This window comes from Marmota marmota, unplaced genomic scaffold, assembly GCF_001458135.2.
Source record: "Marmota marmota marmota unplaced genomic scaffold, marMar, whole genome shotgun sequence".
Taxonomy (NCBI): Eukaryota; Metazoa; Chordata; class Mammalia; order Rodentia; family Sciuridae; genus Marmota; species Marmota marmota.
Window position 1 is genome coordinate 55,745,029 of NW_025999968.1, and position 16,833 is coordinate 55,761,861.

General features: G+C 43.1%; 1 long non-coding RNA gene across 1 annotated transcript in view; it reads right to left on the reverse strand.

The window, feature by feature from the left end:
* The window catches only part of LOC125616951, an 84,143-nt gene extending 71,295 nt beyond the window's left edge, over positions 1–12,848 (reverse strand). The window contains exon 1 of the long non-coding RNA XR_007347755.1: positions 12,623–12,848. This is a non-coding gene — a long non-coding RNA (uncharacterized LOC125616951). The remainder of the gene's footprint in view (positions 1–12,622) is intronic.
* Between the last annotated feature and the right edge of the window lie 3,985 nt (positions 12,849–16,833).

Below are 16,833 nucleotides of genomic sequence, written 5' to 3' on the forward strand. Positions count from 1 at the left end.
AAAGGCAGCAGAACACAACAGACACTAGTATGGCAATATGTAAATCAATGGATGTGTAACTGATGTGATTCTGCAATCTGTATATGGGGTAAAAATGGGAGCTCATAACCCACTTGAATCAAAGTGTGAAATATGATATATCAAGAATTATGTAATGTTTTGAACAGCCAACAATAAAAAAATTTTTTAAAAAATAAATAAATAAATAAATATATTTACTGAAGAAAAATCAATCTGTTAAAAATCAAGGAAAGTATTTTGTGACTAAAGAAATCAGTCTATCACTGGTTGAGGATCAGAAGAAATTTATGGTGCACACTAAAGGTGTCATGTTACAAGAAAAAGAATGCTTACATGTTAAGATAGAGGGGCTAAAAGTGATAACAGATCTGTCACCCTCAATCAAACCAAACCAACAAGCAGAATATTTGGTTTATGAAATCTTCCCAAAGACATTTTAACACTGTGTACTTGGGTCCTCATAAAGCAATATGACCTCTGTAATTACTCAGTCACAGAATCGAAATGATAAAACAATATAAATTGAGATAATAAAAATATAATAACATAATGACATAAAAATGATTGATTCTGTCAAATTTTTCCCAGGTTCTCCTCACTCAGCTCGGGCCTTCTATCACCAAGGGGAATTCCTTTTCACATATTAACTGCCTTTGTTCCTTCCAAAGCCACTTGGATCTAAGCATCCCACTCCCATCCAAGCTTCACCTGCCTCCGGCAGCTCCGTATCAACATAAAGGCTCCACCTACCCCACTGACTCGGCTGAAAACCTGGACACCATCTACGATGCCTCCTCTCTCCCTCGCCCCACATTCAAGCAGTTACTAGGCCCTGCTACCCTTCCTGGGGGAGAGCCCATTTCTCCAAGAATCACGACCAACCCCACTCTCCTGCCAGGTTCCTTCTTCATGACCCAACTCCTGCCATCCTCTCCCCTCTCACTATACAGACCTGCTGAATCCCATGCTCTGTGACCTTGCAGGGGCTTCACATGTCCTTCACATGTCCTCGGCCTGGACTGCCTGGTCCACCCTGCCCATTTAACCAACTCTATCATCCTTAGTGTCATTTGCTCCTAGAAACCCTGAACCCTCCCTGTGCCTCTAAATGACTCCCCTGTTACAGCTTCTCGTGGTATGTAGGCAGCATCATGGCCCCTCCGATGATGTCCACACTTAGTCCCCAGAACCTGTAGATATGTGAGCTAACATGACAAGAAGAGTACAGATATGATGAAGAATCTGGAAATGAGGCAGGTCCCTGTATTATCCAGGCAGCCCAGTGTAACCAAACACGTCCTTTAAAGCAGACAACCTTTCTCACCTGTACTCGGAGAGAAGAATGAGGACAGAAGATGAGTCAGAGCAAAGTGACACTGCTGGCTTTGCAGGTAGAATAAGGGGGCCATGAGTCAAGGAATGTGGTGGCCTCTAGGTGAAAAAGGCAAGGAAATGGATATCCCCCAAGAGCCAGTCAGGCCCATAACCTGGTTTTAGCTTGGAGAGACCCATGTCAGATTTGTAATTTACAAATCTGTAAGATAATAATTGTGTGTTGTTTTAAGCCACCAAGTTTGTGGTAATTTGTTATTCAGCAATAGGAAACTATGCACATGGTACTTGTCATTACCATAATATTCATAATTATTTTTGTCACACAGTGTTAAAAACACAGCTCTGGAGTCACACAATTAGGATCAAGCTTCTCCCAACCTACCACTGGCCACATGACCTTAAGTAAGTTAACCTAACTCACCAAGCTTTGATCTTCAAGAAGGGGATAAGGATGCTGCTATCCAAGGGCTTTGTTGAGAATTAAATAAAATAATATACAGTATTTGGCACAGGGACTATGTAGTAAACCTTCACTACACATAAGCAACAATAAATACTGTGATTGTTTTTTCTGTGATTATTAGTTTTCCCCATGAGTTTATAAACTGTAAAGACAGACACCATAGCACCATTACTGTTAATTGACAATAGTTATAAAACTGAATGGCTCTGTATGCAAACTTTTGGGTAAAGAGAAGCATATCATAGTTGATATTGCAAGTTGAGCAGCTATAAACATTGATGTGCCTTCATCATTGTAGTATGCTGATTTTAAGTCCTTTGGGTACAAACCAGGGAGTGGTATAACTGGGTCAAATGGTGGTTCTGTTACAAGTTTTCTGAGGAATCTCCGTTTCCAGAGTGGTTGCAACAATTTGCAACCCCACCAGCAATGTATGAGTATATCTTTTTTTCCCACACCCTCACCAACACTTATTATTGCTTATATTCTTGATAATTGCCATTCTGACTGGAATAAGATGAAACTTAGTTTTGATTTATATTCTCTAATTGCTAGAGATGGTAAACATTTTTTCATATATTTGCCAAGCGAAATAAGCCAATCCCAAAAAACCAAAGGCTGAATGTTTTCTCTGATATGTAGGCGCTAATTCACAAAAAGGATTGAGGGGGACTAGGGAAGAATAGAGTTACTTCGGATTAGGTAGAGGGGAGTGAAGGGAGGGGAGGGGTACAGGGGTAGGTAGGAAAGTAGAATGAATCTGATATTATTACCCTGTGTGCATATATAACTACACGACTGGTGTGATTCTATATCATGTACAACCAGAAGATTGAGAAATTATATTCCGTGTATGTATGATGTGTCAAAGTACATTCTACTGTCATGTATAACTAATTAGAATAAATTTTTAAAATGAAATAAAATACCAAAAAAATTAAAAATAACCAATGGAAACTATATTCTATTTAAATGAAAAGAAAATCACCAATAGGAACAAATAGTTCATGGTCTTCAATCAGGCCTATTGGGAAGGGAATGAGGCACAGTTCAGCTGGTAAGTAAGATAAGACTTGCCCAGACATTAAGTCCTTAGCCACTCTCTCACTCGGCCCTTTGCTCTACTTATGGAATGTACTTTCACTTTCAATAAATCTACATTGGGTCTGAGAGAGAGAGAGAGAGAGAGAGAGAGAGAGATATCAACAGTGTGCACCAAGCAGCTGCTATGTATGCTAGACGCTGTGCTAAGGCAGGGTGGGGGGTATTTTCTATAAGCTTATGGCAGCCCAGGGTTCCCACAGGTATATACAAGGTGACAGCAATTGACAGTGGGGGATGAGTATCATAAAAGTGACAAAGGTGACAAAATGCTGAGAAGTAGGAGACATGAGCCTGCCAGAATCCGTTTGGACCAGTTTTTAGGTAGCTTCACATAGCGGCTAAAGTCTGTAAAATAACCCCTAAACAGAAAGGAGGGTCAGTGAAGACTTCTGAACTAGGAAACAGCAAAATGAAACAGACAAGAATAGTGACAGGACTGGGCTGGACAAACAGCTATCCTACATCATGTACTGATTGGAGAGAAATGTAAAAAGATTTCTGGAAGATGCTGATCTTTGCTTTCAAAATCTCTTTTTAATTTGTTTCCCGGGCACCATCTGGACACTTGCCCTGGATGGTTTTGACAACATGGTTTTGACATCTGCTTTGTTTGCTAGCCTAGTTAAGATTCATGATGCCCTCACTAGAAGGCTGGGTAGCTCTTCTGTCAGAGGTTTCCACAAGTGAATGTATTCTAATACCTCTCCCTGGGTGTGAGTACTTCAGTCTTGTGACAATACAGTTTGAGACCTCAGTCACACAAGGTGTTGAGAATGAAATGAAAGGTGGTCACGTCCTTAGTCCTAGACAAAAGCCCCAAATTTTTAGTCTGTGGGTGATGACCCTCCCCACAGACAATACCAGCTGCCCTGCAAAAGTGAGTTTGAGTAGCTGACACAGATGTAGAATCTAAGGCCAACTCTCTCCTGAGAATCTATGCTCTCAAACAGGCAGGTGTAGATCTTTCTCCACTCTTGCTTTGAGATGCCAAACTCTATTCCAAAACATTGACTTAAGAAAGAAAGGTACCACACTGGAATTTATTTCTCTTACAAATAACATTCAAATATTTTCCAAATGGTTTCTGAAATCAATTGTGTGCACTTTTTCAAAGTTTTAAATGTTTCCAAATTCGTTTGAAATTCGAAGTGATTGATACAGGTTTTTAAGTTTAGTATTACTGCTCATGTCACATTTTCACCTGACTTCCAGTCCTTTGTGGTACCCTCGATCGGTAAGTCACTTGATTTTATCTTTTATTGAGGGCCTTTGAATTTAGAAAAATGCTGAAATGATCATCAATCATAATAAAAGACATCAAAGGGATCCAAGTTAAACTTTAGGATTCTGAAACACATATCAGACATTCAACTTCTTGTATTTCAAGTTCAGGACAATGAGTCTAGTGGAGAATTTTGCTAAAAAGACCTAATGAGCATGTTAGTCACATCCAAAAATCATCTGCTGTCCACATGTTCACATCCATATAATAGTAAGTGTGTGAGTTTCATCCAACATCCATTTATTATGGAGAAAGATAGTTTTAGGCTATTCATTTCCACCAATCTATTCTGTGTGCATCCGAGGTCATCATAAAAGAAAAATACGGTGAATTCCTTGAAGAGGGAGCCATGCCTGCTAAAGCCAGAGAAACTGTGTGGTACTTGATTCCAGCTTTGTCTGTATGATTTCCAGTTGAAACATAAAATCAAAATCCATTAAATGATTGTTTTAAAATCAACAATTTAGAAACGTTCTTCAATCTTACTTACCTTCATATTTAGATATTTTGAAAACATATTCAACTGCATGTTTCCAAAGTATCTAAATGTTTGACTATCTTAAGTTTTAAAAAATATATTGTGGGTTGAATGCATTAATAATTATTTTATAAATGATAATAGCTTTGGAAACTGCTAAGAAAAGGCACTCTTCTCATAGCTGGGATCTGAAGGGACTTCACATGATGAGTCCATCTAAATTCCATCATAAAAGGTAAGCAGGATTTCACCCCTCAGGAAGGAGCCTCAGTCCAAAACTACATGGCCATACACCAGAGACATGAGACCAGGTGACACAACCTTGAGGTAGCCAGAAGCCTGGGGACTGGAATTGAGGGTGTCATGGGGTGTGATAGCACCTGTCACTAAAAATGGTAAGTGTGGGTCAGGTGGTAGTGAGCTCCAAATGACATGCTGGGGAATGAGGTCATTTCTATGCAGGAAATGGGTCCAGAGAAGATTTTGAACAAAGTATTTTAGATAGATGGATCTGATGATACGCTAAAGGACACTGTGAAAGCTGGGGAAAGGAAGAAAGACTCACTGAGAGATTAGTGCACCACTCATGAAAACGAGGTGGCCTTAACCCTGGAGGGCCATGGTGGAGACAGGAACAAGCAGGCAGAAGTCCATGTTAAATCAACACTTGTGACTGTTACCACGTGGGAAGGGGAAAAGGATTATTCAAAACTTTCTAACTGGGAGAAGGAGAAATAGAGGGATATAATCAAGAAAGGTGAAAATCATAGAGAAAATCAGATTTTGAAAACACTTAGGTAACCAATGTTTACTTTTTTAAAAAAAAAGTGATACTTGGTATGAGTCTTAAAGTTCCCTGGTTAAAAAAATAAATAAAAGAAGAGGAGAGGGATGCACTCCAACAAGATGGGAAAACATGAGCAAAGCCACCAAGGTGAAATTCAGAAAATGTCAAGACAGGAGAATGGTGGCTGATGAAGTCAGGCACAGGAGCAAGAATGGTGACGAGGAAAGATGGAAAATAGTCAGTAGGCAAAAGCACTCACTCAGATGTGGTGGGTAAGAGAATCAGGGCATCCAGGAAGTCTCTTGTTCCAAGCTGAAGTTACCCCTGAGATTTTGCTCCCACATTTGAATTGGAGAACATATATAGAGAAGTTCACAAATCAGTGAAGATGGCTCGTGCCATTTGGCCATGTTGAGTTCAAGGTACCCGGGAGACAGAGGCAAGATGTACTCCCAGAGATGGGAGTGTGGTGCTGAAGCTAAGGAAATACAGGTGTGGTGTAAAGATAAAAGATGTAAGGGGCATCACTATGTATGCAGCAAATACAGCCCTGAGTAAGTGGTTAGGCTTTGAGAGAGCAAAGAGGAGAGAGCCCACAGTACCTCTCTGAAGACAAAACCACCAAAGACTGAACACCATTTATACTAGAAGAAATAATCTTATAGTGTGTCATAAGAGGTATCAAAAGACTAAACAGAACTAAAGACAATGGGGGCAAAGGACTATCTGCAGGTTCATAAACTTGCATGATGCTTACTCTCCCACTGACTATCATCTGGTTGAGCAAAAATGTGACTTTCTACTGATGTCATCAATTCCTGCCAATGGAAATGTGTTAACTGTCTTCAGGATCTCTGGAGTGATGCATCCTGCTCTGCAAACCAATGTTCCACCTCCATCTAAGCCTCGGCATGTGGAGCATTCCTAAACGGCACCACAACCTGAGTGGCAGTGCCATGTGTAGACATAGTAGCAATCAGTCTACGTGAAGTTTAAGGGGTCTTGCTCCCAGGATCCTAGTAAAGAAAGCACAAGGGTTTAAGTGTCCTTTATTAACAAAGCCCTTACTTTGGAAAACTAACAATGTCCTTTTTCAACAGAGCCAGTGACACAGCACTAGGCTGACTTATCACCAGGATTTGTCCGTGGGACTCTCATGGGTTCTACCCACGATGCACAAGGAGCTCTCTTTTCAAGACTTGGAGAAACATAGGAAGCAAGCAAGAGACATCACCTCAAGCAGGTGCTCATTGAGGACTGATGTCACCTGTCACAGAAGCTTGTGAACTCAGCAGTTCTCTCTGCTCAACTTGCCAAGCATAGTCACTCGACATGTTCTGTTCCCCTCCTGGAGTTGTATAAAACGAGAGGTGGTAAGATCTTCGTGTCATCATTGCTAGACAGAGCCACTTAGGTGACCAAAGTCAAATAACCTCATGGACTTGCTGCCCACCCTTTGTGAAAGACACACCCAGTGGTCCATCCAGACCAGTATCACTGCCCGGGACCAGAGGCTAGAGGAGAGAGGGAGGGCGGGCGAGCCAGAGCTCCGCCACAGGCCAACCTCATCACAGGCAAGAACAGCTCATTCACGTTCCCGCTCCAGGTCCTCTATCTCCTCTCCCTGCCTGCCTGCCACCCCAGGGAGGTTGTGTCCTTCTTTCATTTCTTGTGTCGGGTTTCGGGCTGACACGTGGTAATTGATTCCGCTGCTGGTTAGACGGGTGTTAAGTGGGAGGGATGAAGTTTCAGTGAAAACAAATAGCACTTCATGGGTCTGACCTTTCTCTCAGAGCCTCTGTTGTGGTCGACTGGGGGTGTGCAGTTCAAACCTGTGAGCCAGTTGTGTCTATGTCTGCAGTTCCCCTGGTTCACCTTCACAGGCTCTCAACGTGCAATGACAGCTAGGTTGTCTCACTGTCACTTCTGGCTTGATGACAGCCCAGCAGCACGAGGGCTCTGATTCATACCCAAGAATTGGCGTCCAAGAAACAGATATGGTGGACTGTGGCTTTCCAGGATAGCATACCTTCATGAAAAAGACTTCTTTTCAGGAAACAATAAGAACAAATCTTTGAATGACAGAACCTTGATCCAGGTGCTGCTTCCAGTTTGGGAAACAGCTTCAGCATTCTGCCCCTCCCACCAAAGGAGGGATCGGCACTGACTCTTGGCCCACATGAAGTTCAAAGTTCCCTCAATAAACCTTTGGGCTATAATTATGGCTATCCTCTGCACTCCCCATTCCCTCTTTTAGGACTGAAGGATGCATCTTCCTGGGCCTAGGAGGGATGTTAGGCAACAGCTCTCAGCTACCTATCCCCAGCTGACACTGTCTTTGGCAGAGGGGAGTCACCTTGCCCAAGGTCACACCCTTTCCTAGAATAGCTGATACTGATGACTGATTGGTAAGTCAGGAGCAAGATGGTCAGACCCTCTAGCCCCAACTCAGCATGACTGTGAAGGCCACAGCAGCTTCCAACAAGATGACAGTAGCACTGTCTAATACCTCCTCTGCCACTCCTGCTTCCTTCTTTCCTGATTACTGAGATGCCCCCTAGCAAGCATCCTGCAGGCCAATCCCCCCACTCAGTCTGCCTCCTGGAAATGAGGATAGGATTTTGGAGCTGTGTCACTCATTGCCCAACCAGCAATGAAGACAGCATTACAGAGCCCTCAGCCCATTGTAGCAGTCAAATTAATGCTTTGACAGAATGAACTGTGGTGGTCTATCAGGGGCAGGAAGTACACAAGCCCCAGGCTAAGCATCAACTGAGAAATACATATGGGAAAGACTAATGATAAAGTTGGTGAAATTACAGGGCTATTGCTGAGGGCAACTGATGTCTGGGAGAGTAACAAGAAGAGCTGAGGACATTAACCATGCATTAAATGCAGTATGTAAAAATCCAGAGGCCTGGTTTCTACAAGAACCCAATTGACACACCCAGAAATAATATTTTGCCAGATTTCTGGGCGTCCCTTAATCCAGGCAAGTGGACACAGAACTAGTTATTAAACAGATGTTGGCAGAGATGGTTTCGACCTCTCTCCTTGATTTGTAGATGACCATCTTCTCCATTCTTCTTCACATGATCTTCACTGTGTCTGGATCTCCTCTTCTTCTATGGGCCCACCCTAATGACCTCACTTTAACTTAGTTACCTCTTTAGCAACCCTACTTCTCAATTCAGTCACATTCTAAGGTATAGAGCTTCAACACAGAAATTTGAAGTGGGGAGCAACACATCCCAATAAGAATCCAAAGGGGTGGTATTAATGTGCTGCTAAGATGGCTCTTAAAAGCTTGGAGCAGTGATGGTCACATTAAGTTAAGTAGACATGCCAGAACTACAATGGCAGATGGTAGAGGAAGAATCAAAAGACTCAGAGAAGGTACAGCGACAGTGGACATACCATCTAAAGCCAAAATATCCACTAGAGTCTGTTCCATGAGAACGTCAGTGGGTATTTTACTTACTAAAGTAATAATCAATAGGCTGGTAAGAGATACAAGGATGAAAATCTCAATTGTTGCCATCCTCTATAAGGCAGGGCTGATGGTGGGACATGCCCGACAGTGGGGATGATAAATCCCAAAATATTAAGAGACCAATTGGCTATGCTCAGCTACAGAAGCCATATAGACAATAATCCTCAGTATATATTGTGGGGAGCATGCAAGCAAAAATAAAAGATGGTTGTTAGAGAAAAGCATCCCTGAGGGGCCAGGAGAGCAGCATCCAAGGTATCACTCATTCTATGCCATCAGAAGAATTAATGTTGGTGTGATCAGGAGTCTGAAAACCACTGCCCTAATAATGATCCAGGTCTCAACCCAGTTTACAGACTTCTGTCACTTTTCAGACCCCAAAGACCTGAAGTATTCTCATGGCTTACTGTTACATGCCATTACCTCCCAGGTAATGAGCAGCATTCAAGCCCAGGTCTGGTTTGCAGTAGGTCTGCTGGGTGAATGGACCCATTCCACAGTCATTTCCCCAGTTCCCAAATGTTCAGTAGGAATGAACATACTTGGTAGTTACAAATATTCACATAGATAGTTTGGTATGTGGGATGTCAGTGAGGAAGGCCAAGGATAAGTTTCTAGAAGTGCCCCCACCCCAGTCAAGATAATAAATCATAAACAATATCACATCCTAGAGTGGGGGCACAGAAGGTCATGATTTTAAAACTTAGAACCATCTTTAAATACCTAAATGATGCAGAGGTATGTCCCCTATCAGGTCAGTATTTAATCAAGTGGGTCCCTGCAGAACCAAATGGGTCCTGGAAGATGATAAACAAGTAGCAGCCATAGCTGGCACTGAAACTTTCCTGCCAGATGTTGTGTCTTCACTGAAGCATGGGCTCAGGTACACGGTATGCATGCAGTCTTTGATCTGGGAACTGTGTTCTTTTCATCTCTATCAAAAAGGACGATCAGAAGCCATTCGTGTTTGCTCAGAACAGACAATGGTATTCACTTACAACGTTGACCCAGGCCTATGTTAATGCTCTCTCTGTCATAATGTAGTCTGAGGAGACCAGGACCAGCTGGGCCTCTGCAAAACATCACCCTGGCGATGACATCATGTAAACCAGACCTAAGTGGCAAGTATGCTGGGGGCCTTTGTAAGTCAGACTCTCACAATAAAGAAAATGATGAGCAACCTCTATGAGGATTCAAGAGTCTGCCACATCAGTACACTTTTAAAGATCCAGGATCTGTAACATGTCAGAACATCTAAGGCAAAGAAAAGAACAAATTTTTGTATGTTGCCCCTCCTAAATGAACAATGTCGCATACCTGGTAAGTTCCCTTAGTTCAGGAGACATTAATTCCACAGTTGGAAAATACTGCTTATACTCATATAACAAGTGATACAAAGGCTTCCAGTTTTAAATGGTAGCCAAAATAGGAAAAGGCTCTGCAAAAGGTCCAGGATGCAGTCAAGTAGCCCAATAACCTGACCATATGACCCACCGTCCTTATGATATTGGAGGTTTGGGCAATGGAAAAGACACTGTGGAGTTTCTGGAAATCCACATTTGGAAAGTCACAACTCAGATGACACCATGTCAACAACAGCAAAGAAAAATAGACCTTTAGAAAGAATGCTCATAGCATGCTACTGGACCCTGAAAGGTGAACCACCTGACCACAAGACACCAAGTAACAAGTCATTCATGATGAGCAGGGTTCCATCACACCCACAAAGCCCCACAGTCAGGCAGACCCAACAGCAGCCATTGTAGGATGGAGGTGGTAAGCTTAGTTTGCTTTATGGATAACAAAATACCTGAGACTGATTGACTTATAAAGAACAGAAGCTTATTTCTCTCAGTTCTGAAGACTAGCAAGTCCCAAGGTAAATACATCAACAGGTTTTTATCTGGTGAATGTCCATCTCTGCTTGACCAGATGGCACTTGGAATGCTGTGTCCTCTAGAGCAGAGAAGTGCTGCAGTCTCACATGGCAGAAAGCAGAAGGGCAAAAGAGCAAGCAACCAAATGCTGCCTGAGCCTCTTTTATATAAGGTCCTTAATCCCATGCTCAATGGGAGGAGCCCTCTGGGGACATCACTCTTGATGGCTCTACCTCTTAAAACTATCACTTGTCCATCAAGTTTCAATGCCTGAATTTTGGAGGGAATACACTGAACAACAGCATGGTACATCTGGGTCAAGGGTATGAGTAAGCTACACAAGCAGCATCCCAGACTCTCCCATTAGTCACCACTGTTGCCTAGTGGCTCTCCTTAGCTCAGGTCTGTGTTCACATGGGAGGTCCCTTATGAACATCCACTGGAGGAGAAGAGAAAAGCCCAAGTTTGCTTTATCATGAGTCATCTGAGTTTAAGGATAAAGCCAAAACTATCCAGTGACTGCACTATAGCCTCACTTACTCAGGGGGTAACTTGAAAGACAAAAAAAAAAAAAAAATCCTTCCTGTGGACAGAGCTTTAGACAGAACACACTTTATGCTAAAGGGGAACTGAAGTTGCTGGTGTGCAAATATTGTTAACTTCTCACACTTTGACTAGTCTTGGATAGACAACAACATCCATGGGGAGTCTATGTCCTCAAATCTAACTGAGCACTAAAATCACCTGAGAAGCTTTTAAAGAACTCAGACTCCCTAAGTCCAACACCAAAATTAGTGAAATAAATGCCCCAGATATGGACCTCAGAAATCTACGTCTCAAATGAGATTCTTAAGTGATCTTGATATTGAACTGATATTTAGTCTAATGATTAGCAATGCCATAATGAAGGGAAAAAACATTAATGATAAATGCAAACACATATAACACTACATGCTGTAATAAAGCTTTACTTTCTAAATCTCATAACCACCCTATGATATGTATTACTATTAATCTCAGTGTGTGGATGAGAAAACTGAAGTTTAGTGACTTACCCAAGGTCATACTACAAGTGAATGATGTGCTCTAGAGACATTCTGTAATAACCATGACACCACAGTGGACAAGGAAGTGAAGGAAAGAGAAGGGAGATGACCAATCAGCTAAGCAAGAAACATACACTTTGTAGGGCCTGTCTCTATATTTACCTAAAATGAAGACAAAGTGTTTTTCCAAATAGTTTGACTTCAATACCAGATTCCACTGACAGTAGCATATGAGCACCACCTAGTGGCTACACGGGACTGCCTTTGTATTAACTTCTCTCTCAGATAAGCAGAATCAACTCACAAGAAAGGAAAAGTCGTTATGAAAATTTAACAGATCCAAGTTCCAATTCTAGGAGGTTGTATTCTTTGATTTCTGGGGTAAGTTTTAAAAATATAATGATCTAAAAATGAAAAATATCAGGGCTGGGGTTGTGGCTCAGTGGTAGAGCATATGCCTTGCATGTGTGAGGCCCTGGGTTCGAGCCTTAGCACCACATAAAAATATATAAAGGTATTGTGTCCATCTACAACTAAAAAATATTTTTTAAAAAATGAAAATATCAAAACAAGTGAATGCAATAATAGAAGTAAGAATGATAACAGGTTTTTGAAATGAAGAAAACAGTAATAAAACATGAAAAAGAAAAAGCCATATGCAAGCCATTTTTAAATTTATATTCTTATGATGAATTTATTACAGTCATACATTAGAAATATTTTCATGGCTAAATACCTTTTCCAGGAATTATCCAAATTCAGCATCCTCTTCCTTCCAGGTGTTAAGACACCCTCTGCTCCGACCACTATCCATGAGAACTCATGGCCACTCAACAAGACGAAAAGTGCTGGAGGTTTAGAAGGTCCTTCTTCCTTATTTCAGTGAGAGCTGTTTTCTTTCAAGATCTACTGAACCCAAGTGTGCAAAGGCAAAGGGTGGCAGCCCAGGGAGGCGGAGAGTCAGTCCTGAGAGCACAGTGGGAGCCAGGCAGGGTGCAGAACAGGGGTGGAAGGAAGGAGCTGGAGCGGCTAGCAGAAGGCATGCAAACACCCAGGAATCCTAATTCAGGGCTGGAGCCTGAAGAGGCCTCAGAGTGGAAGACAAAAGGGTGGTTCTAGGAACAGAGGTTGGCCCAGCTGCCCAGGGTCTGCCCAGGCCTCACAGGTATTAGAATTCATCCCATGGTTTCTAAAAGCTCTTACTCAGCCTAACTAGGAGGAAGAATGACTCTTCCACAGGATTTATATGTGGATGGACCTCAAAAACAGGATGCTAAGTGAAGGAAGCTGGACACAAAAGACCACATATTGATCCCATTTATATAAAATGCCCAGAATAGATAAATCCATCAAGAGAGAAAGCAGAAGGGTGGTTGATAGAGGCAGGAGGGAAGGAGGAGAATCTGCTTGATGGGCTCAGTGTTTACACTCCAATGATGCAAACATTTCAGATTAGACAGAAGTGTTGTTTACACAACATCGTGGGTGCACCAAGTGCCACAGAATTGTTCGCCCTAAAGGGTTAATATTATTTGACTTCCACAGAGGTGAAATTCAAATTTAAATAAATTATTACATATTATGTATGTGTGTATATATTACGTGTATAATAGTAATTTATATTATGTATGTAATTATTGTATATTATGCATACATATACATACACATATAATTTCCTGGTATGGTCAATCCCAGAAATAGCATAAATAGAACAATTATTCTATCTCTTATCTTAGGTTTTTAGACAAGGATGTTCTAAACTTTAAATATGATGATGGTTGATTTGGGGATCAACTTGATTAGATGAAGGGATGACTGATAGATGGTAGAGCATTCATTACTTTCCGTGCTTCCATACACACTGAGCCAGTCCTTCTTCTGCTGAAAGGAGCCAACATAGTCTGGCATATGATTAATCAGTGGGCTGCCAGAATGTCTGTGAGGGTGTTGCCAGAGGAGATCAGCATGTGAGTTGATGGACTAAGTGGGAAAGATCTGCCCTTAATGTGGATACCTACCAGCTAACCAGCTGGGGGTCCAGGAAGGCTAAAGTCAAGCTCTCGCTTCCAGAGCCAGGACACCCTCTTCTCCTGCCCTTGGACTTCAGAATTCCAGTTTCTATAATCTTTGAACTCTGGGACTCACACGAGTGGCCCCAGGGCTCTTGGGTCTTCCACATGGGTCTGAGAAATTACATCATCAGCTTCCTTGGTTCTCACTACCAACTTGCCCAGCTCTCCAGTTCACAGAGGAATCCTGTGGGATCGCTCAGCCCCCATAATTGATGAGTCAACTCTCCTAATAAATCCCTTCTCAAAGCCCTCTCCCTCTCAAGACAGACAGATACAGACAGGTAGATGACACAGAGAGTTACATCTCGTAGGTAGAACCCTGGTTAAAACAAATAATCTCAGTTAGCCTGAGACCACCCTCCACAGCCAGAAGGTTTCTAGGGCCTTCTCTGCAAACAGGCTTTGACAGTGAGAAGAGGAGAAAGGAAATGAGCCTGGGGCTGTTGGGAAGGGAAAGAGAGCTCATCTTTAAGAGTGAACCTCTTTAAAGAAGCAACTAGAAAACAAGCTACTTCAATTTGAGATCCTTGCTAAGCGAAGCAGAGCAGGGTAGGCTTTCTGACATGAATCAAGAAGATCTGGCCCCCTTCTCTGGGAAGTTTCTAGGTTCTGATCCCAGGGCACCAGAAACCCGAGTCTGGACAAATTCAGGGCTTCATCTGCAGGCACTTCTCTCAAGCATCAGAGGGAAATCAGCCCTCGGCCCACAAGCACGCATTCCAAACACACACCCAGTTAATGAAAACCACACTCAGGAAAAGGACCTTCTACCTGCCTGTGACAATCCGGACTGGGAAAAGCAGATGGAAAATCGCCTCAAGGACTTTATTCCGAATATGCTCCATCTAAGGGGGAATTGAGTTTCTCAAAAATAAAGCCTTTCTGTTTACAAACATACTGTTTTTGCCAAAGAGAATTCTTTATTTTAGGTGCTTTGGGAAAACTGCAGAGTCCTTGGGTCTGGGGCCAAAGACGCCCAAATGTTGCAATCCTAAACCTTTGGCAGTGACAAAACATGTTTGCAAGTGGAAAGTTTCTGGTGTGGGGCTTCTCATGCTGTTTTGTTTGTGTGTGTGTTTGTTGGCTTGGTTGGTGCCAAAGGATTTCCTCCACTTCTTCCCAGAACCAGGGAGTGGGGTCAGCACTCCTCTTGGGATGTTGGCCCCAAACCACCTGCACCCCTCCTCGGACAGCCTGTAGAGTTTGAGGCCCAAAACACAACAGCCTTCGAGTTTAGGGAGCCATCTTTTCCCCACTTCAAATCCTAAGTGAAGCCTTTGGAGAGGGCTAACCCCAGTCAACATTCGGGTCACTGTTTGGCTGTTCCTTACCTCATGCCCAAGCAGGCCACATTTCTAACCTCGCCTACTCCCTGTGCCCAGGTAACAGTTTGATACATTCGCAGTGACTTCCCACCTATCAAAACTAGTCATTCAGAGAAGATCCGCCCTGAAGAATGTAAAGACAAAAAGAAGTGAACTTTCCAGATAGCTCTTTACATTTTTAAAAAACAGGGACAATAGTTTGGAAAACCAAGATTTCGAATGAACAAAACTATGGTAATCTGGAACTCACAAGGCTAAGCCTGGTCCCTGGGTCTAAAGTTTTGGACATAAGAGAACAGAGGAGGGTCCAAGTACCACCTGACACTGGACAAGGACAGGTGGAGGGAGGAGGAAACACCTTCTGGATGAGGCCTGGGCCAATTTAAGAACCCAGAGGGATAGCACAGAGGGCCATCGGCACTCCAGCCCATCTGTCACCAACCCCAGACAGGAAGCTAGGAAAGAACACAACTGCACACTGATTCAGCCCTGAGAGTCCAAGCTCTGCGCTCCAGGACCACCTTGGCTGCCTGGACAGTAGGATTCCCTCATGACTGAGACTGCACTTGGTCCACCATTCTCCAATTCTTTTCAGCACCTCACACTCAGGAAACCCCAAACTGATGACTGTCACTTCTGCCCTCCCCTCTCCCACTCGGCGGACCCATTCCTCCCTCCCTCCTGTCTTTTCAGGATAAGCGCATGTAGCATCAGCTTTGCTGTCCCTTTCTTCCTCCCTAGCTCATCTCTTACCAAATACCACAGGCTCTGCCTCCTGGTGTCCGTTCCATCCATCCCTGGCTTTCATAACAGTATCACCTCCTGACTGAGGAATTTCACCCTGTCTCCATGGAACCAGTTTAATATTCACCTAATAAACACCCCTTCTGCCTCCCCCACGAGAATCCTCGTAAACTTCCACCCTCATTTCTAATCTAGTTGTTTTTCTCTCTGGTCGTAGCCCTCTCTGCTCTCCTCCTTCCTTCCCATCGGTACCCCAGGTCTGTGCCAGAAAGATCACATTTTTCAGTGTCTCAAATGCAAGGGCGACAGGCTCAGCCCTTAGAGCTGTCACACAAACTGTTCTCTCTGCCCAGGAGGCTCTCTCCCATTTCACCCACTTATAGTCTACTCATCTTTCAGGTGGCCTGGATGTCACTTCCTCCAAGAAGGCTGCCAAGCTTTCATCTGAGTGGTAAAAACATTGATTCCCTCTGACTGAAACAATAAGGAAACAGAATAATGGAACCTTAAAGGCAAGGTGGGGTTAGTAGTATCATGGTGTCATCAAGGACCCTGTCTCATCCCTCCTGTTTCCTTGCTGTGTCTTTTGTCATCTTCGGGCTGGTGACAAGATGCCTGCACCAGGTCTAGACATTAAATGTCCAAATGAAGGAGGAGGCTTCCCTTTTGGACCTTCTGTAGAGACAGGGGGGACTTCCATGCACCCCTGCCTTCCCTGCCCCGCACCAAACTTCCCCTTAACTTCATTGGCCAAAAAGAGCCCACGTGTCTGTGGCTCTGCCTATCACTGGCAAGGGGTGGGGCAT